This window comes from Scyliorhinus canicula, chromosome 20 (genome assembly GCF_902713615.1).
Source record: "Scyliorhinus canicula chromosome 20, sScyCan1.1, whole genome shotgun sequence".
NCBI classification, from domain to species: domain Eukaryota; kingdom Metazoa; phylum Chordata; class Chondrichthyes; order Carcharhiniformes; family Scyliorhinidae; genus Scyliorhinus; species Scyliorhinus canicula.
This window is the reverse complement of record NC_052165.1, coordinates 57532896-57560220: the sequence shown is the minus strand read 5'-3', so window position 1 is coordinate 57560220 and position 27325 is coordinate 57532896. Positions and strand designations below refer to the sequence as shown.

General features: G+C 45.1%; 1 protein-coding gene across 11 annotated transcripts in view; it reads right to left on the bottom strand.

Annotated features, from left to right (window-relative positions):
* Positions 1–27325, bottom strand: part of LOC119954625 (zinc finger MYM-type protein 1-like) — a 40299-nt gene that overhangs the window by 5560 nt on the left and 7414 nt on the right. For 5 of the 11 annotated variants that reach the window (XM_038779952.1, XM_038779954.1, XM_038779956.1 and 2 more), the window contains 2 exons: positions 25414–25525; positions 15905–15998 (listed from right to left, as the gene is read on the bottom strand). The gene's annotated coding sequence lies outside the window, so the exon portion shown is untranslated. The remainder of the gene's footprint in view (positions 1–15904; positions 15999–25413; positions 25526–27325) is intronic. The other 6 variants (XM_038779957.1, XM_038779960.1, XM_038779963.1 and 3 more) reach the window with 2 other exon arrangements.

The following is a 27325-nucleotide window of genomic DNA, read 5'->3' as shown; positions in this document are numbered from 1 at the left end:
TTACGTAGCTGATGCGCCAGCATCCTACTCGCTTTCTCCCCATATTCGTACACCGCTCCCTGTGCCTTCCTCCACTGAGCTTCCGCCTTTCCGGTGGTCAGCAAGTCGAACTTGGCCTGAAGATTACGCCGTTCCCCCAGCAATCCCTCCTCCGGAGCCTCCGCGTATCTCCTGTCCACCCTCACCATCTCCCCCACCAACCTCTCCCTCTCTCTTTGCTCTCCCCTCTCCCTATGGGCTCGGATGGAAATCAACTCCCCTCTAATCACCGCCTTCAATGCCTCCCAAACCATCCCCAGCTGGACCTCCCCATTATCATTGGCCTCTAAGTACCTCTTGATACACCCCCGAACCAGCCCGCCCACCTTCTCATCCGCCAGCAGTCCCACCTCCTGGCGCCAGAGCGGGCGCTGGTCCCTCTCTCCTCCCCCAGCTCAAGGTCTACACAGTGCGGGGCATGGTCCGAAATGACTATGGCCGAATACTCGGAATCCTTTACCCTCGAAATCAGCCCCCTGCTCAGGACATAAAAAATCGATCCGGGAATAGGCTTTATGCACATGGGAAAAAAATGAATACTCCCTGGCCCTCGACCTCGCGAACCTCCAAGGATCCACCCCTCCCATCTGGTCCATAAACCCCTCAACACCTTAGCCGCCGTGGGCCTCCTGCCCGTCCTGGACATGGATCGATCCAATGGGGGATCCAGCACTGTGTTAAAGTCCCCCCCCCAGTATCAGGCCCCCCGTCTCTAGATCCGGAATGCGGCCCAGGATGCGCCACATAAAACCCGCATCGTCCCAAATTGGGGCATAGACATTCACCAGCACCACCCGCTCCCCTTGCAACTTGCCGCTCACCATCACATACCTCCCTCCACTGTCAGCCGCCACCTTTGACGCCTCAAACAATACCCTTTTTCCCACCAGAATCGCTACCACCCGATTTTTTGCATCCAGCCTCGAATAAAACACCTGGCCTACCCAGCCCTACCTCAGTCTAACCTGGTCCGCCACCTTCAGGTGCGTCTCCTGGAGCATAGCCACGTCCGCCTTCAGCCCCTTCAGGTGCGTAAACACCCGGGCCCGTTTGACCGGTCCATTCAGCCCCCTCACATTCCAAGTTATCAGCTGGATTAGAGGGCTCCCTGCCCCCCTCCCCTGCCGACTAGCCATAACGGGGCAGCACGGTAGCATTGTGGATAGCACAATCGCTTCACAGCTCCAGGGTCCCAGGTTCGATTCCGGCTTGGGTCACTGTCTGTGTGGAGTCTACACATCCTCCCCGTGTCTGCGTGGGTTTCCTCCGGGTGCTCCGGTTTCCTCCCACAGTCCAAAGATGTGCAGGTTAGGTGGATTGGCCATGATAAATTGCCCTTAGTGTCCAAAATTGCCCTTAGTGTGGGTGGGGTTGCTGGGTTATGGGGATAGGTTGGAGATGTTAACCTTGGGTAGGGTGCTCTTTCCAAGAGCCGGTGCAGACTCGATGGGCTGAATGGCCTCCTTCTGCACTGTAAATTCTATGAACCTGTCCCCTGCCCGCCCCAGGCCAGCACCCCCCGCTCGGCCCGTTCCCCACGGTGGCAAACCCACACCCCGGCCCCCCCTGCATACTCCAGCTCCTTCCTGGCCATTTCAGCAGCAACCCAGTACCCCCCCCCCCATTCCCCCCCAGGCTAGGACCCCTCCCAGCCGCGTTACTCCCTCAGTAACACTCCCGTGAGCCAGCTAACTTCTGCTGACCCCGGCGACTCCCGCCACACCTCCGACCCCCCCCCCCCCACCCCACCCCGTGGGGCTACTCCTCCTCCCCCAGACCCATCAGCAGACCCTCCTCCTCCCCCTCCCGCTCTGGGAAAAAAGCCCGCGCTTCTCAGCTCCGACCCCGCCCCCATCCATCCTCAGCGTGGGAAATAGAAGAAAAGCCCGCGCTTTCCCTCTGCCCGACCCCGCCCACAGAAAAAAGACAGCATCCTACCCGCCCAAGATCCAACACACAACCAGCTTAAAACAGCATAAAACAGAGACCCTTCCCACCAAACGTTAACACAGTTATTTACAAACCCCCGACCCTCAGTCAGAGTCCAACTTCTCGGCCTGCACAAAGGCCCACGCCTCCTCCGGGGACTCAAAATAAAAGTGCCGGTCCTTGAAAGTGACCCACAGACGCGCCGGCTGTAACATGACAAACTTCACACTCTTTCTGTGGAGCACCTCCTTCGTCCGGTTGTACGCAGCCCTCCGCTTAGCCACCTCCACACTCCAGTCCAGATCCGCACTACCGTGTTCTCCCACTTGCTGCTCCGCTCCTTTTTGGCCCACCTAAGCACGCACTCTCGGTCAGCGAACTGGTGGAACCGCACCAGCACCGCCCGTGGCGGCTCATTCGGCTTGGGCCTCCTGGTTAGTATTCTGTGGGCCCCCTCCAGCTCCAGGGGCCCCTGGAAGGACCCAGCTCCCATCAGCGAGTTCAACAAAATGACCACAGAGGCCCCCAGGTCTGACCCCTCCAGCCCCTCCGTGAGGCCCAGGATCCGCAAATTTTTCCGCCTCGACCGGTTCTCCATCTCCTCGAACCGGTCCTGCCACTTCTTATGGAGCGCCTCATGCATCTCCACCTTTACCGCGAGGGCCGCGGCCTCATCCTCTCTTTCAGAGGCTTGTTGTCGGAGCTCCCGGATCTCCACCCCCTGGGCTGGCAGCTTGTCCGCATTCGCCTTCAGCGAGTCTAGCAGCTCCACTTTTAGCTCCTGAAAACATCGCTGGAGAGTCTCCTGCTGCACCTACGCCCACTGCCTCCATTCCTCGAGGCCTCTGCCAGCCGCCATCTTGATTCTCTTCTCCCGCTTTTTCTTAGGCGCTGCCACCGCTATTCTGCTGGCCCCGCTCCTGGTCAAGACCATAGACCACTGGGGATCCGTTGCACACACCTTCCCACGTCGGGAACCGTCGAGCAAGTACCGCTGGGGGCCCTTAAAAGAGCCCAAAAGTCTGTTCCTGGCGGGGGCTGCCGAACGTGCGGCTTAGCTCCGCATAGCCGCAACCAGAAGTCATCGCCTGGCACTTGTGGCGCAAATGTAACTTGCCACTTGTCAGCCCAAGCCTGGATATTGTCCAGGCATTGCTGCATTTGGACATGGACTGCTTCATTATCCGAGGAGCCGCAAATGGTGCTGAATATTGCGCAGTCATCCACAATCATCCCCACTTCTAACCTTATGAACGAAGTGAGGTCATTGACGAAGTAGCTGAAGATGGTTGGACCTAGGACATTACACTGAGGAACTCCTGCAGTAATATCCTGGAGCTAAGATGACTGACTTTCCATTGTGCCAGGTATGACTCTAACCAATGGAGAGTTTTCCCCCTGATTCCCATTGACTCCAGTTTAGCTAGGGCTCCTTGATGCCATACTCGGTCAAATGCTGCCTTGATGTCAAGTGCAGTCACTCTCACCTCTGACATTCAGCTCTTTTGTCCATGTTTCAACCAAGGGTATAATGAGATCAGGAGCTGAGTGACCGTGGCGGAACCCAAACTGAGTGTCCGTGTGCATGTTTTGCTGAGTAAACATTGTTGATGACTCCTTCTGTCATTTTGCTGAAGATGGAGAGTAGACTGAGAGGGTGGTAATTACCTTTGTTAGATTTGTCCTGTTCCTTGTGTACAGGAAACACCTGGGCAATCTTCCACATTGTAGAAGCCAGTTTTGTAGCTGTACTGGATAAGCTTGGCTAGGAGTGCGGGCAGTTCTGGAGCACAAGTCTTCAGTCATATTGTCAGGGCCCGCAGCCATTGCAGTATCCACCACGGCTGTTTCCAAAACATATAAAACAATGTTTCTGTGGTCAGACACCATCTGCACACTGATCAAGTGCAATTTGTTTTTGTCATGTGCAATACTTTTCACCCAAGGAACCAGGCCACCTGGTGAAAATAGTGTCGTCCCCCCCCCCCCCCCCCCCATTCAGTCTCTAAGAGCTATCCCTGCTCAAGATATTATATACAGCTCAATGTACAGCAAGTGGCTCAAGCCCATCTATGAAGGTGAGTCAGTGAACAGGTCTCCAGTGTCATGTCCAAGTATATGTGGAGGGGATCAATAAACGTATGCTCCAATATTGATTACATCAAAACACCACTTGAAGTCATTGCACCTTCATTCAATTGTCCCTCCTGGATTTCTCTTCCTCATCTAAATTGCCCAGTACTTTCATAAACCTCAAAGGAATAGCCATCTTCATCTCTTTGCACAGTCTAATGTCACCAATAACACAATAATGGAGCACAGAATTGACAGAAAAAAAGTACAAAAAATGACAGCCCAGAAAAACATGCGCTGAGAAAAAAGCTGCAAAAACTTCATTTAAATTGCAGAAAAGAATCGAGAGCCTTGCCCAAGGACATAAAATTCCACGTGGGATCTTATTCCCTTCTAGTTATGTACTGAAATGAGGTTATGCATGCCAGTAACATGACCTCATTATTTGTCTCAAATTACTGTCAGAAAATTGGGTGTGAGGAGTCAGGCATGCAAATGTCTGACACAGGCCGGCTGTCTTAATAGCCTTGTAAAATCAAGGTTTATAAATCAGGTTCACAAAAGTGTTCAGGACTTACAAATCTTTCTGAATTGTAAAATGAGTTCCATTACTTGCCATCCGGCATAGGATATCATTCATGCAACAATCTAGCTAAAGCTATTTTTCATCATTACGACACAACCAAAACTTTGCCTCCACAAAACTTCAACATTTTAAATGATGTTACAGCTAAAGATACATTTTAATTATTGAGGAAATGTGTACATAGAACATAGAACGGTACAGCACATAACAGGCCCTTCGGCCCTCGATGTTGTGCCGAGCTTTGTCCGAGATCAAGCTATCTCACTCCCTGTCATTCTGGTGTGCTCCATGTGCCTATCGAATAACCAGTTGAAAGTTCCTAAAGTGTCCGACTCCACTATCACAGCCGGCAGTCCATTCCACACTCTAACCACTCTCTGAGTAAAGAACCTACCTCGGACATCCCTCCTATATCTCCCACCCTGAACCTTATAGTTATGCCCTCTTGTAACAGTTACATCCACCCGAGGAAATAGTCTCTGAACGTCCACTCTATCTATCCCCCTCGTGTAGTTGAAAATCACTTAATTGGCTTAATATTGTAAATGACAGCCTGAAATATCAATGTTCCTTGTCTATGATATTACTATGATAATAATTACATGTTGCATATCCCCAAACGTGGCCTGTTTCTGTGTTGTAAATTGTCTGTTAAACAAAATACTAAACAATTTGTTTAAAAGAAAAATCAAAACTACATTACTTTAACTTCAATTTAAGAAAAGCATCTGATCAATGAGACGTGTTCCTTTAGTACAAATCTATCCTTGCAGAATTTCTCCATGAGATTTCCAATTTATCACAATTACTGATAAATTGTGGTTGACTTTTTTGAAATTCCTAACCACAAAGAATTAGGTGTTAACTACTCAAACCTTTGAATGGCTCTACTGGTAATACAATGTTCACTCACCTCAGATCTTTTCAAAATTGTAAATGTGCTTCCTTTCTAATGAAAATAAGAACTAAACAATTTATGGCCTGGTGTTAATTCGAATTGAATAGAGGCCCTGGTAAAGCTAATATTGCAAATAGAAATGTTGCAATAGTACAATAAAGTGCTCTCCTGAAGTTGAAGTTGAGCTTTGGTGTTGGGCAGTTGGGAGATTTACTTGCACTGACAATGTTGTAGTTGATTGAAAGGTAAGAAAGTGTATTCTCCAGGACGAACATCTCTTACTCAATGACCATTTTCATGCCTTATTCAAAGACGCTTGGGAATAGGTTCATTGTCAAGCTTCTTGATTGGCTAATGGTAAGTAGAGCAATAAAAATGACTACAGAGTCAGAGATTAAAACACTAGGAACCCAAAGTACAGGGTTCTTGGTAACAACTGAGGCAGAACCGGATGTCTGTCTGCATGTAGTGGCACTGACCTCACTACTAAACTATCTGGTCAATTCCTAGTTCCCAAACCTGTGGACTCACATCTCCGGGATTTTGCTCTTAAAAACAAAAATACTGCACATGCATAACACAGAGGCACAAAGCACCAACTCAAAGCACTTCAAACAGCTGGCAAGGACACAACAGTCTTGTGATATCTTCAGTGTAATATCTGATAAAAGATTAAAATTATTGCAATGCCACTAGCACCAGGAAGTTCCCCCGATTTGTCCTCTGATAGTATGGACTCCAGAAAATTCAGTGCAGCCAAACTGAATTTTGTCACCACTGACCCTCAGGTTTTGGGGGTAACAATCAAAAACTGCTTCCAAATACTTTGGAGCAACATCTCCCTGCAGAATTGTAAGTGCTACCATCAGATTTGACTTCTTGTGTGGACTTAGATCAAGGGCCAGTGGTGGAGACAGTAGGGGTGATTATCACACCGGCAATCATTTTGAGATTGATCAACCACCCCACTCTCTTCCTGCATTGTCATCCCATCAGCAGCTCCTTTGCCACCCTTTCACCACTGCGACTTTCAACAAGGCCAGTTTTTATCTGCATTTCCCTTCGGCACTTTAACATGAATTTTCTAGTTCTTAAAATGAATGGATGGATATTGACAGGTTAGCACAGCACAATTACCGGATATTCCAACAACACGCGAGCAGAAAATTTAGTGCATGATAAGCGAGTTTGCTGATTTACAGTCCTCAATAAACACAGACTTCCATAAACAAATAGATTACCTCATAAAATTCTCAAAGGTTCATTGTTTACATATTTCCCAAAGATTATTTTAAGGGTCGAAATTATTTAAAAGACAGAAACACTTTTAACCGCATTTTCAGTAGCAATAAACAGCTATCCATTCACTACAAAAATCAGTGTCCTTTATGACCAACAAAGAAATCACAATTACAGTTTTGTTCAAATCTGTAGCCTTTCATGGACATTTCCTGTGTGAATCGTTTATAACAGAAAAAGATTCTTAACAAATTTGACTGTAATAAAGCATTGAGAATTCAGTCTCCAGTATTTATCATAGATTTTTTGGACAAAGCAGAGTAAACCTGAACTTCTCACAGGATAAAGTAATACAATCTCTAATTCCAGATTACATACCCAAAAATTCTGCATAAATTTCGAATGCAGAGATCTGGTTGATAACATGCTCTAACCATTACGAAGTTAAAAGGCCAGGTTTTGAGATCTGACGCAAACACGGGGAGAATGTACAAACTCCACACGGATAGTGACCCAGAGCCAGGATTGAACCTGGAACCTCGGCGCTGTGAGACTGCAGTGCTACCACTGCGCCACCGTGCTGCCCAAATGCCACGTAATTACACATCCACGCTATTATCAGTTTCATTCACCCACGGCTCGTGCGTAAACACACAAACCATAAACTGATAACCTTTTTTTGATAAATATTTTATTGAGGTATTTTTTTGGCATTGTAACAGCAGCAATATAAACAATATACATAAAAATATAAACCTCCCTCCCCCACAGGCCCCATTACTTTACCCCCCCTTCTGCTAACGATTAATTCTCTACAAAGAAGCGATGAATGGTTGCCACCTCCGGGCGAACCCTACCAATGACCCTCTCATAGCGAACTTAATTTTCTCCAGGCAGAGAAAGCCAGCCATGTCCAATAGCCAGATCTCCGACTTCGGGGTCTTTGAGTCCCTGCATGCTAGTAATATCCACCTCCGGGCTACCAGGGAAGCAAAGGCCAGAACATCTGCTTCTTTCTCCTCCTGGATTCCCGGATCCTGCGACACCCTGAAAATCGCCACCTCTGGACTCAATGCCACCCTTGTATTTAATACCTTGGACATGACATCAGCAAACCCCTACCAAAATCCCCTCAGCTTTGGACATGCCCAGAATATGTGGACATGGTTCGCTGGTCCTCCAGCACATTTTGCACCTCTGCCGTTCCCACCGGCGCGGTACTCCAGCCATATCCTCCACCACAAAGAATCTGCTCATCCGGGCCACTGTCATAGTAGCCCGGTGCACAATCTTGAATTGAATCAGGCTGAGCCTGGCACACGTCGCGGTCGCATTGACTCCACTAAATGCGTCCGCCCAAAGGCCCTCCTCTAACTCTCCCCATAGCTCCTCCTCCCACTTTCGCTTCAGCTCCTCGGTCTGCGTCTCCTCTGATCCCATAAGCTCCTTATAAATGTCCAAAACGCTCCCCTCTCCTATCCATCCTCTAGAAACCACCCTATCCTGAATCCCCCTGAGCGGCAGGAGTGGGAAGGTTGGTACCCGTCTACGCAGAAAGTCCCGCACCTGCAGATATCGAAATTCATTTCCCCCCGCCAATGCAAACTTCTCCTCCGGCGCCCTCATACTTGGAAAGTTCCCCTCTATAAACAAGTCCCACAGCCTCTCAATTCCCGCTCTCCGCCAAATTCGGAACCCCCCGTCCATCCTCCCCGAGGCAAACCGGTGATTTTCGCAGATTGGGGACCAGACCAATGCTCCCACTGCACCCACATGTCTCCTCCACTGCCCCCAGACTCTCAAGGTCGCCATCACCATGGGGCTGGATTACCGCGCCGGTGGGAACGGCAGAGGCGCAGTTATCAGCGCCCCCAGACTTGTGCCCCTGCAAGAAGTGCCTCCATACGCAACCATGCCTACCCCCCCCCCCCAACTTCCTAATCACGGCTATATTAGCTGATAAACTGATAATTTAACATAATCTAGGGAAAATGGAGTAATAAATTGTTCTGCAACTGTATAGTCATTAAAAATCTTCGATTTGACTTCCGGTGGCGGCAATGCGGAGCTAAGCCGCACGTCGGCAGCTCCCGCTATCGTAGGACTTTTGGGCTCTTTTAAGGGCCCCAAACGCCGCTGGTTCAACGATTCCCGGTGTGTGAAGGTGTCTGGAGTAATATCCCCCGGGATTTATGGTGCGGACCCGGAGTGGGGCGAGGAAAAAACGGCAGCAGCTCCCCTGGAAAAGCGGGGGAAGGTGGACAAAATGGCGGCCGGTGGAGCCCCCGAGGAGTGGAGGCAGCAAGCGGCCCTTCTGCGCTACTTTACGAAGCTGAAAGTGGAGTTGCTGGACTCTTTGAAAGTTACTACAAGTAAGCTGCTGGAGACCCAGACAACCTAGGGTGCAGTGATCCTTGAGTTGCAGCAGCAGGCCTCTGAGCATGAGGATGAGATCTTGGCCCTCGTGGGGAAGGTGGAGATGCACGAGGCGCTCCACAAAAAGTGGCAAGATCGTTTTGAGGAGATGGAGTTTCGGTCGAGGAGGAAGAACTTGCGGATCCTGTGCCTCGCAGAGGGGCTGGAGGGGTCGGACCTGCCGGCTTATGTGGCCGTGATGCTGAACTCGCTGGTGGGGGCAGGATCTTTCCATCTGCCCCTGGAGCTGGACGGGGCCCACAGAGTACTGGCCAGACTAAGGCGAATGAACCCCCGCGGACCGGATGGGTTCCCGGTTGAATTTTATAAAAAATATGCGGACCTGTTGGGCCCCCTGTTGGTTCGGACCTTTAACAAGGCATGGGAGGGGGGAGTTTTGCCCCCGACGATGTCACGGGCGCTAATTTCCCTGATCCTGAAGCGAGATAAGGACCCCCTGCAGTGTGGATCATATAGGCCAATTTCACTGTTGAACGTGGACGCCAAGTTGCTGGCAAAGATCCTGGCCACTAGAGTAGAGGACTGTGTGCCGGGGGTGATACATGAAGATCAGACGGGATTTGTGAAGGGGAGGCAGCTGAACACTAACGTGCGAAGGCTGCTAAATGTGATAATGATGCCGGCGGCAGAAGGAGAGACGGAGATTGTGGTGGCATTAGATGCGGAGAAGGCCTTTGATAGGGTGGAGTGGGGGTACTTATAGGAGGTGTTAAGAGAGGTTCGGGTTCGTGGAGGGGTTTATTAAACGGGTGAGGTTGCTGTACGAGGCCCCGATGTCGAGCGTAGCGACAAATGGGAGGAGGTCCGGGTACTTCAGGCTCTACCGTGGGACGAGGCAGGGGTGCCCCCTGTCCCCCTTGCTTTTTGCGTTGACAATTGGCGTTGGCGTTGGCCATGGCGCTCAGGGAGTCGGGGAGGTGGAGGGATCTGGTGCGGGGTGGGGAGGAGCACCGAGTGTCACTTTATGCAGATGACTTGTTGCTGTATGTAGCAGACCCGGTGGGGGGAATGCCGGAGGTGATGGAAATTCTTCCTGAGTTTGGGAGTTTCTCGGGCTACAAGTTGAACCTGGGCAAGAGCGAGCTGTTTGTTGTACACCCGGGTGATCAGGAGGGGATTGGTAGGCTCCCGCTAAAAAGGGCAGTGAGGAGTTTTAGGTACCTGGGGGTTCAGGTGGCTAGGAGTTGGGGGACTTTGCATAAGCTTAATGTTACTAGGTTGGTGGAACAGATGGAGGAGGAGTTCAAATGGTGGGATATGCTGCCGCTAACGTTGGCGGGTAGAGTACAGTCCGTTAAAATGACGGTGCTCCCGAGGTTTTTGTTTTTGTTCCAGTGCCTCCCCATCCTTATTCCGAGGGCCTTTTTTAGGAGGGTGAACAGCAGCATCACGGGATTTGTTTGGGCGCATGGGACTCCGAGGGTGAGGAGGGTCTTTCTGGAGCGGGGCAGAGATGGAGGGGGGCTGGCGCTGCCCAACCTCTCTGAGTACTATTGGGCGGCTAATGTCTCGATGGTACGCAAGTGGGTAATGGATGGGGAGGGGGTAGCATGGAAAAGAATGGAGATGGCGTCCTGCAGAGGCACGAGCCTGAAGGCACTGGTAACGGCACCGTTGCTGCTCCCTCCAACGTGTTACACCACGAGCCCGGTGGTGGCGGCTACCCTCAAGATTTGGGGGCAGTGGAGGCGACACAGGGGGGAAGTGGGGGGCTCGGTGGAGGCCCCGCTGCGGGGGAACCACCGGTTTGTCCCAGGGAACATTGATGGCGGGTTCCTGGGATGGCACAGGGCGGGCATAAGGAAGTTGGGAGACCTGTTCATTGACGGGAGGTTTGCGAGCCTGGGTGAGCTGGAGGAGAAGTTTGAGCTCCCCCCCGGGGAATATGTTCAGGTACCTTCAGGTCAAGGCGTTTGCTAGGCGGCAGGTGGAGGGGTTCCCTGTGCTGCTCCCACGGGGGGTAAGGGATAGGGTGCTTTCGGGGGTGTGGGTCGGGGATGGGAAGGTGTCTGCCATCTACCAGGTAATGCAGGAGGTGGAGGAGGCGTCGGTAGAGGAGCTGAAGGCTAAGTGGGAAGTGGAGCTGGGGGAGCAGATTGAGGAGGGGACATGGCAGAACACCCTGGAGAGGGTGAACTCCTCCTCTTCATGTGCGAGGCTTAGCCTCATCCAGTTCAAGGAACTGCACAGGGCTCAATTGTCCAGGACGAGGATGAGCAGGTTTTTTGGGGGTGAGGACAGGTGCATTAGGTGTTCGGGGAGCCCAGCGAACCATGCCCATATGTTTTGGGCATGCCCGGCACTGGGGGAATTCTGGCAGTGGGAGGCGAGGACCGTGTCGGGGGTGGTAGGATCCAGAGTCAAGCCAGGCTGGGGACTCGCGATATCTGGGTTGGGGTGGAGCCAGGAGTGCAGGAGGCGAAAGAGGCCGGTGTTTTGGCCTTTGCGTCCCTAGTAGCCCGACGGAGGACCTTGTTGCAATGGAAAGATGCGAGACCCCCAAGCGTGGAGACCTGGATCAATGACATGGCGGGATTCATTAAGCTGGAGAAGGTCAAATTCGCCCTGAGGGGGTCGGTACAAGGGTTCTTTAGGCGGTGGCAGCCTTTCCTCGACTTTCTGGCTCAACGATAGGGAAATAGGTCAGCAGCAGCGGCAACCCGAGGGGGAGGGGGGGTATTGTTTATGTTAATTTAATTTATCTTTAATTTATTTTGTTGTTCATCGGGTTTGGGGGGGGGGGGGGGGGGGGGGGGGGGGTTCGTTATATGCGTTGTTACGGGTCCGGGGGTGCTGATTGTTATTATTATTGTTTTGTTGTTATACATTTTTCAAAAATTTCAATAAAAATGATTTACAAAAAAAAAATCTTCGATTTATGGTCCATATTAAACAAAGGAAGATTAACATCAAGGACATGATGCCCAGGTGGATATTAATCCAGTGTTGTTATACCCAGAATAATAAAGTGAACTATAGTAAATAGTAATTATTCTAGATCTACAATTCTGTAATTTAAGTTAAAATCTGTTGTTGAAATATAATTTTATCTAAAAACTTTAAAGTGTTTTATACGTTATCCTCCTATTTTAGATGTTTATTTTTCCCCACCTTCCACGCATCAGTCTTGAAGTAACAAGATGATTTTGCTGCAAGCCCTAAACCTGATATTTTGTTGGTAGATTAGCGAGCAGCCCAATAAAATTCTTCACCTTTGTCCAGTGTCTTGCTCTTCATTTGAGTTCCTCTGATAGTGAAGACTGGGACTGCTAGGAAATCACAAGTATAAACTACTGCCCATTCACTTCGCAGTACAGTGTACAAGATTTTCAGGGCACACCTCCTTGGCCTGATGGAATGCATCCCAGAGTGCTAAAAGAGATGGCTAGGGAAATTGAAAATGCACGAGTGATAATTTACCAAAATTCACTAGACTCTGGAGTGGTCCCGGCGGATTGGAAATTGGCAAACGTGACACCACTGTTTAAAAAAGGAGGTAGGCAGAAAGTGGGTAATTATAGGCCAGTGAGCTTAACTTCGGTAGTAGGGAAGATGCTGGAATCTATCATCAAGGAAGAAATAGCGAGGCATCTGGATAGAAATTGTCCCATTGGGCTGACGCAGCATGGGTTCATAAAGGGCAGGTCGTGCCTAAGTAATTTAGTGGAATTTTTTGAGGACATTACCAGTGCGGTAGATAATGGGGAGCCAATGTATGTAGTATATCTGGATTTCCAGAAAGCCTTTGACAAGGTGCCACACAAAAGGTTGCTGCATAAGATAAGGAGGAGCTGAGTTTAGGAGGAACTTCTTCACCCAAAAGGTTGTGAATCTATCAAATTCCTTGCCCAGTGAAGCAGTTGAGGCTCCTTCATTAAATGTTTTTAAGATAAAGATAGATAGTTTTTTGAAGAATAAAGGGATTAAGGGTTATGGTGTTCGGGTCGAAAAGTGGAGCTGAGTCCACAAAAGATCAGCCATGATCTCATTGAATGGCGGAGCAGACTCGAGGGGCAGGTGGCCTACTCCTGCTCCTAGTTCTTATGTTTTTTTATGTTTCTCCCCTCTCTCTTCCTGTTACATTAAAATAATTTTCTTTCATGCATAGTATGCCCTTTAAATTTAAAGTTGCTTTAAATTTTAGATGGTAATATAAAGAACTATGAGTTCTCTGATATCAACTAAAAACATTTGTGATCTTGCATTTTTGTGGGTTATCTCATTAGCCTACCAAGGTTCTGTAGAACACACTAGTATCCTGCAGATTAATGACGAGAACTTTCGCATATAACAAGTTCTGGATCCCTGCTGTGCTGTTAACGTTCGCACATAACAAGTTCTGGATCCCTGCTGTGCTGTTAAAATCATAATCCACAGCAAAGAATCAGCTCAAAGTCAAACTTCTTCCATCACCCAGTTCCCAAAGCAAAGAAAAAAAATGATTTCACTTATTTCATGTCCCAATGCAATTCACAGTTAATGAATTACTTTTGAAGTGTAGAAACTGCCAGGTGGACAATGAATTTGCACACTGTTAAGTCCCATAAAGAGCAATGAGATAAACAAAAAGACAATATGTATTTTGTGGTGCTGTTTGTGGATTAAATGTTGGCAAGAAATTGAGAGAACTTTTCTGCTGTTCTTCAAATACCATGGAGTCTTTCACATCCTCCTGAAGAAACGGATGAGGCTGTAGTTTATATTCCATTCATAAAAGTGACAGTTTTAAAATGAGGGACCCCTCAGTGTAGCACTGAAGAGTCAGCCAAGTTTATGTGCTCAAGCCCTCACTTACCTGACTCAGAAGCAAGATTTCTGCAACTGAGTCAAGCCATCACTTAACAAGAAGTAAAATCAGCAGTAAAGTTGCCTGCACCATCCCTTGGTGCTTAGTAATTCACTTCGGAGCAGCACTGACAAAATCTGGGGCAATAAAAAGTAGTCAATGTTCACTACACAGAGCCAAAAATCTGCAGTGACCACTTCCTAGCATTAGCGTCCAAATCTGACCACTAAAACCTTTGAAACAGACTTTCACGGGACAGTGGGAGCTTGTCTCACTTTGGCTGGGGCATCAACTGTTGGTTTCATTTGGCATGTTGACCAGCATTAATCCCCCAAGTCTTTGGGAGGATGTGGTCTCAGAAAATTTTGAGTTCCTGCTCCTGACACTGCCACTTCGTTTGGGTGAACAGAGCTCTGCCCCTTAGAAGGCCTGGCCTGCAAAATCCTCACCATAAGGTTGAAATCCAGTGCATTCAGTTTCCAGTCATGATCCTTACAACATACTGCTTCCAAAATGGCAGCAAGAATGCGTGAAAGACCCAAAGATTTTCAACACACATTTTTCTTAGCTCACTGAGCTAAATCGCTGGCTTTTAAAGCAGACCAAGCAGGCCAGCAGCACGGTTCAATTCCCGTACCAGCCTCCCCAGACAGGCGCCGGAATGTGACGACTAGGGGCTTTTCACAGTAACTTCATTGAAGCCTACTCGTGACGATAAGCGATTTTCATTTCATTTCTTCAATTTTGTTCTCATGGAAGTGAGGGATAAGAGCATATTGAGGGACAGAATCCATGCTATTTTAAGTCGCTAGTGACAACATCAACTACTCATCAATAAAATATTGTACAGTCAATTGTAGAATATTATTCACTCTATTCTGCTCCAACCTCAGTAGAGCATCTGCGAATGTAACAACATAGCATTGTTTTCCATTTCCAACACTGGCCGTCTTGTAGCTTCTTTAACAGAGAATGAAACAATTCTGAATTACGACAGTTTTCTACTGCAGGTCAATTAATCTGATTGGTAATGCTGAAATTTATTTTGTATTCAGCCCTAACAATCAACAGAAATGTTCATCTTATCTGTATGGGATAGATTTGAATCATGTCCAAGAGTGTGTTTAATCCACTGAATTGATTATAGTTTATTAAGAACTAGAAAGAAAGAGAGATGCCTAGTGGTCAGTCACAGTGCAGGAAAACAACAAATCCCACATTTGCAACTGTAAATGAAAATTAGTTTAATGATTCATTCATTATAGTCTGGCCCTGTTAAGCATTACTCTGAGTTATTCAAACAATCCTAACATTGTCTTATTATTGCACGCAGAATAATCTCTCTCTCTAAATATATAGAAGATAATTTCCATAGTAAATAACCTGGTGTCAACAAGAATAAATGTGAAAGTTCAATATTAAACAGTCTTCAACAGCTTAAATAATTTAATGGTTGACTAGCACAGCCAATATTGTCATTGTACCAAAATTTATATCTGAAATCCCTTGGAATGTTTCCATGTTCTCCACATTTAAAAAAAATATTAATCGATAATCAAGATGACAGTCCACAAATTCCTTAGAAAAGTCCAGAATTTAGTGTTTCTAACATTTATTTCACAGTATGAGATAAAGTAGCTTGTCAATTTAATTTATTCATTGTAAATCGCTGGTGGCTCCACTGTGTCATTACCTACAGTAATTGGCAGGATACAATGTAAATTCAACAAACGCTTTGGTTGTATTTTGGAATCTTTATACAATTTTTCCACAGAACAGATTTTAGAAGCATTAATGTTAAATGTTATATTTAAAAGCAAAGTATATTTATGTAAATGAGAGATTTGAAACAATAGGTAGTTAGGATGCTTTTGATATTGATTTATTATACGGTGTAAATAATGAAGAATGTATTTACCTTATCACAGTAATCAATAAATATCTCACAGCAGTTGCGTTAAGGAATGACTGGTCTCAGATGCTTGGCAGGAGATCTGGCAGTCCTTCCTTTTCTGTGTGTGAGAAATGAAAAATAGACAACATAGTCAACCAGTCAAGAATGTTGCAAGAGTCATCTGCAAAAAGCTGTGAGATGGTTGCTGTCATGAATAGTCAGAGTTTACCTTATTTAAACCCACAATACAAGGAAACATCATTAGCTATATTTTGTACTGATATGTGTAGATAACTTGTGCTGTTTGAATCAAATCCAATCATACTGCATTATGTATGTTCACCTTACTGTGAATTAATGCAACTTATGGATTCACATCAGGCCTTGTCTCACCAAGGGTTTGTTCAGATTGCTTTCAGAGAGACTAAAGAGGCATTTATGCGAAGGACATTGATATCAAATTGAGATTATAAGGAGATGTTATTGATACATTCAAGGGTTCCACCACTGTGTAAATTGATGAACAACAGGGTGTGCCAACTCTGATAAAATAGTCAGATCTCGTATAGGAATAACTGATGCTATTGAACCAGGGAGGGTATATTCAGTGGACCTTATTTGTAATAATTATCACTATGTGCTAAGATTCTATCTGTTCCCAGTGTGGCAAAGGATGACCCTACCATGCTGCTGCAGAATGCACCATTTACTTGGATCATGTCATACCACCTGACCCTTGTATACAAAAAAAACATGACCCCCAAGTTCATCAGGCAGTGGTATCCACAGAATGCCCTCAAGGTCCTATGAGGAAAGAAGATGGTGGATCCAGAGGATGGTTTCCTGACAAGACTATCAAAGTCGATTTGGCAGAATGTCTCACTGCCAGAACTTTCAAACAAGCACTGAGACAAAGCTTGTTGGAAAGGGGCCTCCCCACCAGATCCTTCTTGCACATCAAGAGTCGCAGTACCCTTGAGGCAGCTGTGGTGGGGAAGAGGCCATAACCCATGTCCTACCCGTGCCTTTGCACAGAAGGTTTGGAAAGAAAAGCAGTGATTTTCATCAGGCTTCGTCCCAAGCAGCTCTGTGAGATAGCATTCTGCACTCTCTGGGTTGTTTTCAAAGATGCACACCGAGATAAATATCAACTGCTGCTAGAGGATCATCAACTCAGTGAAAGACATTCTTTAGTCTCCCCAAGGCTTCCTGGTCTTCCTGGTGCAAGAAGCTGTTCATATCTGAGTTTTGCAGACCGGCACATTCCAAGGTCCAGGAGTATGTGCTCAGGGGCGCAATAAATCTTGAGGCAGTGGCCACTAAGGCTCAATGGGGAAAGACCATAGTCCAAACCCTCATGTCATAGTACACTGAGGAACTGAAACTCATGTAAAACTCCTCAGGTTATATGCACTATAGAATATTTGACAGAAAACATATATTGTAAATATTATCTACATTGTAATTTCAATGAGGCACCACAATGAGTGCCACATACTCTACTGAAATTGAACCATATTGCACTCTATGCAACATCAAATTTGAACTGCAATTGTAAAGTACTTCTTCAAATTTTATGAATAAAGTGCATTTTTTGGAAAATGAAGTTAAGTAATAGTTATGCAAAAAAGATACTGGAAAAAGAAGCATTCTTTTTCTTGCTCTTCTCTAAGATCTGCACACCCCCTCACACACAGGTTCTCCCCTGAGGTGGCCAGACCTAAATCCATTATCATTATCTTGGATGTACGTTTTTCCACTCCCGTTTCTACACAAGAACAAAGCTATGCCATTCATATGCAATTAACCTTCCATTGATGGACAAATAAGTCATCAGACTCTATGATGACAATGGATCTATGTGGATCATCCTGGCTGAACTGGGGCACCTGGTGTTCCCATTAATGAGGTTATGCCTGAAAGGGAAAAGGTAACTCACGCGTGGGTGTATACCTCTGACTCTGCTGTTAGCAGTTTTTTCCCTCAGTCTGTTTAACCCCTAAATTCCCAGCTACATCTCAGACCCCATTTCTGGATCCAAGATCGCAATATCATGACACAAGTAAGGTGTTTGGAAGTTTTGTGGCTTAAATTGTTCTCCCTGACTCTTAACCCAACTCTGACACCTTTAGTAGTGGTTTCCATCAAATCCCTCCCTCCTCCATTGGCCTATCTCTCCTTTTTAACATGTTGCTATAGGTTCAGGTTATGTGTTGCCGCACTGGTTTTACTATTATCTCAAAACAATAAGCACTTTGTCAACAGAATCTGAAAGAGGTTGAAGCACCAAAATGAATCAGCTACAAGTTAGCTGGCAACATCAGGTTGGTATTCCATTGACTCCACCCAATGAATTAAGCTGAATATTGACCCAACTGACTCACTATTTCTATTTCTGCTTTCTCTCTAAACCAAAATTTAAACAGTTAGGAACACATGAATCTCTCATTGGAGCTTATTTTCAAATAGAAAGAAACTGGGTAATAAATCTAATGTATCATACAATGGGAAGATATTTCCTGCCAATTAAAATAATCTGCAATTGACATTGGCAGAATGATAATGATGCAGGATAGGGAATTTTTGCACTTACTCAGATTTATTGGGTTACAGTTAACAGTGTTACAACTCTGGATCTAGATATTGATTTTTAAGCCTAAACTATAGAGAGAAGTTGAGCGGCAGATGCTAATTAATGTGGATAACAACCACTTACATGGTACCTTTGGAAAGAAAAATGCTCTATGGCAGTTCACAAAAGCATGGTCAAACAAGTTAAAACAAGCTACAGTATTAGAATGGAGATAACCAAACTTTGTTGAAAAAATGGAACTTTAGGAAAGACATTGAAGGAGGAAAGCAAGGTGGCAAAGCAAAAGCGAATAATGAGGGAACTGCAGGGTGGGGTCTTTGGGGCTGAAAGCACAACTGCCAATGGTAAAATTAAAGCAGGGAGTGTGTGCAAGAGGCCAAAGTTAAGGAATGGAGACTTCTGGGGGTTGTAAGGCTGGAGGATGTTAAATTGTTTAAGGCAGGGCCATAAAGGAATTTAAACACGGTGGGACTAGGAACCAATATAGGTCAATATGGACAGGAGGTGATGGTTGTTAGATATACGTGTGGATTGAATATGGATAGCAGATGAGGCCTTTCCAGGGATAAACTCTACCTCCTCATGTGCGAGACTGAGCCTGGTTTAGTTTAAATTAGTGCACATATGACCAAAACACCACGCAGAGGTGGAGAATAGATGCGAGTGGTGTTCAAGGGGACAGTCGAACCACACACATGTTCTGGTCCTGTCTGAAATTGGGGTCGTTCTGGGAGTTATTTTTCAAGATAATGTCAAGAGGTTTTAGGGGTGAGGTTGGCACTGAGCCCATATTTGGGGTATCGGATGAGTAGGGAGTGCAGGAGGGGATAAAGGCCAATGTGTTGGCCTTTGCCTCCCTGATAACCTGGAGAAGGATTTTGCTGGAGTGGCGGGCTCCGGAGCTACCAAGGGCAACAGCGTGGGAAGGAGATCTGTCGGAGTTTTTGTATAGGGGCTGGTTAGCACACTGGGCTAAATCGCTGGCTTTTAAAGCAGACCAAAGCAAGCCAGCAGCACGGTTGAATTCCCGCACCAGCCTCCCCGAACAGGCGCCGGAATGTGGCGACTAGGGGCTTTTCAAAGTAACTTCGTTGAAGCCTACTTGTGACAATAAGCGATTTTCATTTCATTTCATTTCATAAGGGGGTCAGAGGAGGGGTTCTATTCAAGGTGGAGGCTGTTTATCTCCTTCTTCAGAAATTGGTAGTTGTCAGCAAATATGGAGGGGGGTAGGTGGGGGAGTGATTTGTAAAAAATAAAACGGGCATACAGGGAGGGCTTGTGGGTTGTTTGTTTATTATGAACTGTATAAAGTTGAATTAGTGTTATGTATATCGTAAAATAAAAATATTTTTAAAAAGAGAATATGGATATCAGAGTTTTGGATGACTAGAAATGGTGAAGGTGGAACAGCGGAGGCCAGTCTGAAGAGCACTGGCCTAGCTGAATCTTGGATTGCAATGACATGAATGAGGATTTGAACAGCAGAGAGACTGAAGTGCAGCAGAGATAGATGACATTACAAAAACAAGGTGGTCTTTGAGATTTGGGATCATTCATTTAAGATAGCGTCAAATAAGATGCCAGTATTGCAGCCGAATGAATGATGCAATGGATGAAGAAGAGATGAAGTTACAAGGTGTTTGTTGCTGGGGCTAAAGCCAGTGACTTCAATCTTTCTATTGTTTAACAGGAGCAAATTGGCTCATCCATGACCGGATGTCAGACAAGCAGTGGAGGAGACAAGTGATGGAACTGAACTGTGTGTATTGAGCATTGACCCAATACCTGCGGATGATGTTGGCAAAGAACAGCAAGTAGATTACTAAAAGGAGGAAGCCAAGGATAGATTATTGGAATATTCCAGTGGTAACAGTGCAGAGACAAGAAAAAAAGCTATTGCTCAGCATGTTCTGGTCACAATCAAACAGGCAATAGTAGACTCAAATGATTGCAAGCCGGAAAACTGGAGAGACAATGGAGGAAACTGGTCGAGAAAGACAGGAAGGATTATGCACTATGGTCACAGGAATGTTGATTCTGACTTTACTTGGAGTTATTTTAGAGCTGTGGCAGGGACAAAAACCTGATTGGAGTCATTTAAACATCGAGTTACACAAAATATAGTCACAGATTTGGGAGACAACAACACATTCAAAAACGTAAGTGACAAAATCATTCAAGATTGGTTACAGGAAGTAGGGGTCAAGGGTGAGTTTTTTAAATGTAAAGTATGTTTTTTGAAAAATGTTTCATTATAAACAAAATAATGTAAAACAATTATTTCAAGTTTAGACGACAAAGAACATGACAAACAATCAAAAGCACTAATAACATTAAACTCCTTCACAACCGACAGTGACTAGCTCTTTAAAAAAGGAAATGAATGGCTGCCATTTTAGGTAGAGCCCTTCTACCGAACCCCTTATGGTGTACTTGATAGTCTCCAAATGTAAGAATGACATGAGGTCACCCAAGAAAGCCAAGGCATTGGGCGGAGTAGGAGACCTACACCAAGAAGAACCTGCCTCCGGGCTATGAACGAGGTAATGGTGAGGACATTTGTCTGCAGCACCAACGAGTCTGAGATCCCAAAAATGGCCATCAGTGGACATGGCTCCAGATCAATATTAAGTATCTCTAACGTGGTGGGAGAAAAAGAGACCCAAAAGCTTACTAACTTGGGACAAGACTAGACATATGAGTGTGGTTAGCCATCTCCTGAGAACAATGCTCACACCTGTCCTCCCTCCGGAGACAAAAAACCCTCATCCTCGCCTTCGTCAGATGAGCACCATCTTGAACTGGATCAGACCAAGCTGAACACAAGAGGATGTAACGTTGACCCTGTGAGGAGCCTCTCTCTCCACACTACATCACCCAGAATAAGACCCTCCCATTTCACTTTCACCTCATTCAACAGAGCAAACTCTACTGATTGGATCTGGACGTATGTGCTCGAAATAATCCCCCCACCAGACTTGGCCAAAGACAAAATCCTCTTAAACAGGGAGGAAGGTGGTGCCAAGGGGAAAGAGGTAAAAGCCTTATGTGAAAAATCACGAATCTGAAAGTATATAAACAGATTGGAACCAGGGAATTGAAATTTCCATGATAGCTCCTTAAAGCTGGCAAACCTTCCCTCCACAAGTCCCCAAACCTCTCCAAACCCTTCCTCTCACATCACCTAAACGTTGAGTCCAAACCCACTGGCCAAAAGTGGTGATTATTGCAGATAGGGGCCAACAAGGACATGGAACTAAGTTTAAAATGCTGTCTGAATTGCTTTCGGATTCTCAGGGTTGGACACAACTACCGGATTTGAGGAAAATCTTGCTGGAGTAAATGGTAGTGATGCAATTGCTAATGCACCTAGTCTGGAATCCTTACAGGAACTTGACCCCATTAGCCCTCATATGGAATCCAGATCACATTTCAATATTGGCTGCCAAATAATAAAATAATAAATTGGGTAGAGTCAAATCTCCTGATTGCCTACATCTCTGAAGGAACTCCCTACTGATCCTTGGAGTCTTATCTGCCCAAATAAAAGAAAACATTATTTTATTAATTGTGACAAAGGGAGAAAAGTGGGGAAACATTGAAAAAGAAATAAAAAATCTCGGAGCACATTCATCTTAATAGCTTCTGTAAGTCAGATTTGACCCCACTAACCAGACTAGTGTAACTTAATTTATGAAACAAGGGCCAATCAAGGGTCACCAGATTCCTAGGTAGCAAAAGCTAGGTCTGGCCAGATGAAAAGGAATCATCCCCAGATGGGCTCCCCTCCCCACGGGGTTAACCTGGAAGCATTTTTTCCGATCCAAATTCAACGTATACTCACAGAAAGGAGCCAAAGCTCCCAAACAGTTTCATTATCTCATCCATAGAGGATACAGGGACCATAATATAAAGAAGTAGATCATTACGTACAGGGGCACCTTATGCTCCACCCATCCCTGATTTATCCCGCTCCACTTACAGGAAGATCCAAGCGCTATTGCCAGAGCAAACAGGAACAGAGACAATGGCCATCCCTGCCTTGTGCCCTTATTCAATGGAAAATAGCACAAATTTAAAGCATTTGTGCGAACACTAGCAGTGGAGATAAAGTTTTGTCCGAAACAAAACCTCCCAAGAGTCTCGAAGAGATATCCCCACTCCACCCTATCAAATGCCTTTCAGCATCTAGGGAAACAATTACCTCCGGATCGGGCACTGTAGTGGGGGAGAGGACAACATTTAATAGACAATATATATTAGCCGACAATTGCCAACACTTTATGAAGCCTGCCTGATCTTCCGAGACCACTCTGGCCGGCATGGCTCCAACTGCAATGCCACCACTTTTGTAAGTAACTTAGCATATGCACTTAAAAGTAAAATAGGTCGGTACAACCCACATTTTGTAGGGTAAATGTCTTTCTTAAGGATCAAGGAAATAGAGGCCTGCGCATGTGCAATGGGCAACAAACTCCAGAACAAGGAGTCGTTAAACATATCTAAAATTAGAAGGACAAATTATTCCACAAACTTCTTATAAAACTCAATGGGGGAACTGACAGGGCCAGAGGCTTTAACCGTCTGCATCAACCCAATGCATTTCCTAATTTCCTCTGCGTCCAACGGGGATTCCAATTCTTTCCACCTCTCCTTCTCCACCACTGGGATGGATAACCCATCCAACAAATCTGTCATGATAATACTCTCCACCAGGGTCTCGAATCTAAAGGGATCCTGATAAAATGTTTCCAAAGCCGCATTAACCCGAGGCCGGGCGGAAACCAGGTTGCCATTCGAGTCCTGTATCTGCACAACCTCATGAAAGCCGCCTTTCACCTCAGCTGGTGAGCAAAAAGGCGGCTGGTATTCTCCCAAATGCACCCCTTGAACAACTGGCCAACCGCCTTATCCGTTGATAGTAATTCAAATTGCATCTGTAGCTTTTTTCCTACTTGCCAGTAACTCTGGGGTTGGGGAAAATGAGTACTGATGGTCTATCTCAAGGATGGACTCCAACAGCCACTCCCGCTCCGCCCTCGCAGTCTTTTCTATGTGTACTTTGCAGAAAATTATCTCCCTAACCTATAACCACTTTAAGGACTTCCCAAAGTGTAGAAGGCGAGATAGACTCATTTTATTCAATTTAATATATTCACCAATGGCGGTGGACATGCATTCACAGAATCTCTTGTCCGCTAATAATGCCATATCCAAACTCCATGGTGGTCGCTGGGAGCAACCGGACTCTCGTGCCAAAGGATTAATTCTGTTCCAACTTAGATTCTGCTTCCTTGATCGATTTTCCAGTTTTCGACTTTCACCGTCAACCTTTTTTTGTCATCAGTCACCACTGCTGACTCGGCTTCGAACGATGCAAGCTGCTCATCATGCCTTGTGAGCGCCTCCTCAACATCTTCTGGAATCTCACCATGTTTTTTCACCGTCCCGACTGCTTTATCAAGCTCCATCCGGACCAGCCCTAACACTTTTTCAATTGACTTACTGCCTCTCAAAGTGTAAATATTAAATTTCTTAGCCCGCGCATCAGAGAGCATATCCATTGTAATCAGGACTGTCTCTAACTGCAGCTCTGCCGTCGCCATTTTAGCTATTGAGGAGTTCCAAGGTGCCCCCCCAAGTCTGTTCAAAGGAATATCTTGTCTGGGTTTCCTGGTTTCCTTGTGTTTCCTTTTGGGCATGAATTTGGCATGGGGGGAACTTGTTGTACCGGTCTGGAATGTTTTCTAAAATGCATAAAAAATCAAGGCTCCTGGTTGGAGCTACCAAAAGTGCTTCCTCCCTCTTACATATCGCCACCCAAAATTTTTTTTAACCAATTACTTTAATCTATGCCCTCTCATTCTCAATCCTTTCAGGATGTGAACAGTTTCCCCTACCTATTCTGTCCCGACTTCTCATGATTTTAAATAGCACCATCAAATCTCCCCTCGGCCTTCTTTTCTCCATGGAATAACTTATCCAATTTATCTTCATATTTCTGGAACAGTTCCTACAGATTGGACAATAGCCAATGTAACCCCTCTATTTAAAGAGGGAGGTAGAGAGAAAGCAGGGAATTATTGACCAGTCAACCTGACGTCAATAGTGGGGAAAATGCTAGAGTCCATTAAAAAACATTCAATAACAGAACACTTGGAAAACAGTAGCAAGAGTGGACAGAGTAAACGTGGATTTACAAAAGTTAAATCATGCTTGACAAATATACTGGAATTTTTCTACTAGTAGAGCTGATGAGAGAGTCAATGATGTGGTTTATTTGGACTTTCAGAAGGCTTTCGTAAAATCCCACATAAGAGATTAAAAATTAAAGCACAAAGGATCGAGAGTAGTGTATTGAAATGGATAGAAAACTTTCTAAAACTGATTAAAAGGTACAGGGATAGAAAACATGTTTGTAGACAGGAAATAAAGAGCAGGAATAAACAGGTCATTTTCCAAATGGACTAGTGGGGAACTGCAGGGATCAATGCTCGCATCCTAGCTATTCCCAATATATATTAATGATTTAGATGAGGGAATTAAATGTTATATTGTAAAGATGACACAAACCTAGGTGGGAAAAGGGGGGGGGGGGGTGAGCTGTGAGGACCATGCAGAGATACTTCAGTGTGATTTGGACAAGTTGAGTGAGTGGGAAAATACATGGCAGATGCAGTATAATGTGGATAAAGTGAGGTTATCCACTTTGGTAGCAAAAACAGGAAGGTAGACTATCTGAATGGCTATAGACGGGGAGTGGGGAATGTGCAACAAGACCTGGGAGTCCTTGTACACCAGGTTCTGAAAATGACTATGCAGGTGCAGCAGGGGATAAAGAAGACAAATGGTTTGTTTGCCTTCATAGCGAGAGGATTTGAGTACAGGAGCAGGGATGTCTTAATGCAATTATAAAAAGTCCTTGATGAGATCATACCTGGAACATTGTGTACAGTTCTGGTCTCCTTAACTGAGGAAGGATGTTCTTGCTATAGAGAGAGTACAGTGCAGGTTTACCAGACTAATTCCTGGGATGGCGGGACTGACATCTGAGGAGAGATTGAGTCAGTTAGGATTATATTTTCTAAAGTTTAGAAGAATTTAAACACTCTCCAATAGCACTAACAAAATGGCCCACATGAACTCAGTTTCGGCTGTGATTAGGTACCTGTCTGGCCTGAACAGGTCCCATCTAACCCAGGTGAGGACGAGTGTCCTAAGAATGTAAAGTTCTCTCTCCTACATTCAAAGCATTCATATGCTTTATCCTCCTATTTCTATGCTGACCTGCATATGCTGGGAATAATCCAGAGACTACAATTTTTGATGTCCTGTTTGTTAATTTTCACCTAGTTCTCTAAATTCTGACTGCAGAACTTTAAAAAAAATAAATTTAGAGTACCCAATTATTTTTTTTCCAATTAAGGGTCAATTTAGCATGGCCAATCCACCTAACCTGCATATCTTTGGGTTGTGAGGTGAAACCCACGCTGACATGGGGAAAATGTGCAAACTCCACACGGACAGTGACCCAGGGCCGGGATTCGAACCCGAATCCTCAGCGCCGCAGTTCCAGTGCTAACCACTGCGCCACATGCTGTCCTCTGACTGCAGAACTAAAAGCCCAGAAAGTATTAATTTATTTTATGCTTGTAATTTAACAATTTCTGATGTTTTATCAGTAATTTGTTTCACTTACATAGGCACAAAAAGACAAACATATAATAGTAAAGCAAGTACAATCATTTATACGCAACGACAGAAACAACTTCCCCATGCTAGAGATGAAAAATTTGCTAAAATTGTGGCAACATACTTTTTCATTTTTTCTTTGTGAAACCTTTAAGTTCCTTCAACCAAGAATTGAATTTCAGTCACATTCTGACAGATTTTTGAACTAAATTCTATTAAAATGAGTTTTGTACATAATTTTTAAGCAATGCTGTTTTTTTCTACTCCCAATCCAACATGCAATAAACAATGGTAGGTCAATTTACATTGACTATAATCAAGACTTCCCAATGACAAGTACTGCAGTGCCTTGATCTAATTCAGTCTTCTATTCAGTGGGTTTATGTTTACACCAGTCTCAATCCACATTTGAGGACAGACAAGTCACGACATTTCAGCAAGCTCATTTCAGCAAATTTTGCTGCAAATCTCAATAGATGAATAATCCATGGACCAGGGTTATTTTTACAAGAAATGCAGCAAACTCCTACCCATTAAAGGCAACTCTTGTCAATCTATATTGAGAATAGAGAGAAATTCATGACTTTAACTGTTACGCTCGTTCAAAGTGAGGGATGGTAAGGAAGGATAAAGATAGCGAGAGGAAGCTGAGCAGATTTTTTTTTAAAACAAAAAAAAATCTTTAGTCAGTTATTTCATTCCACACTCAAAATGTGTTACTTGTGTTCCCTAGAAAATATATTGGTCTATTAACATATCAAAATATTGATTACCATTTCTAGACATAAAGTAAGGAAATGCACTTCATTTGAAAAGACACTAACTTGAAAATGCTTTGCACTACCTCACTTCTTCAAAACCAAAAACCAGTACAGAGAGCGACTACACAATTATGAGTTATAAAACCACAATAGAAATTGCAGATGGTATCAGTATTATTCATTTTCAAAACGGTTGTCAGTATTATCTCTCCAATCATGTTCTTCATCAATATGTACCTTACCATTCGTTTTATATCCTTGCAGTTATAACAAATTTGTTTATGAATCAAAAGTTGTCAATTGTGACTACTAATCTCCATATAAAATGTATTAGTCAAAACCGTAAAGAAAAACCTCTGAAAGACCACTGTATCCTCGTGTATATTGGCCAATAAA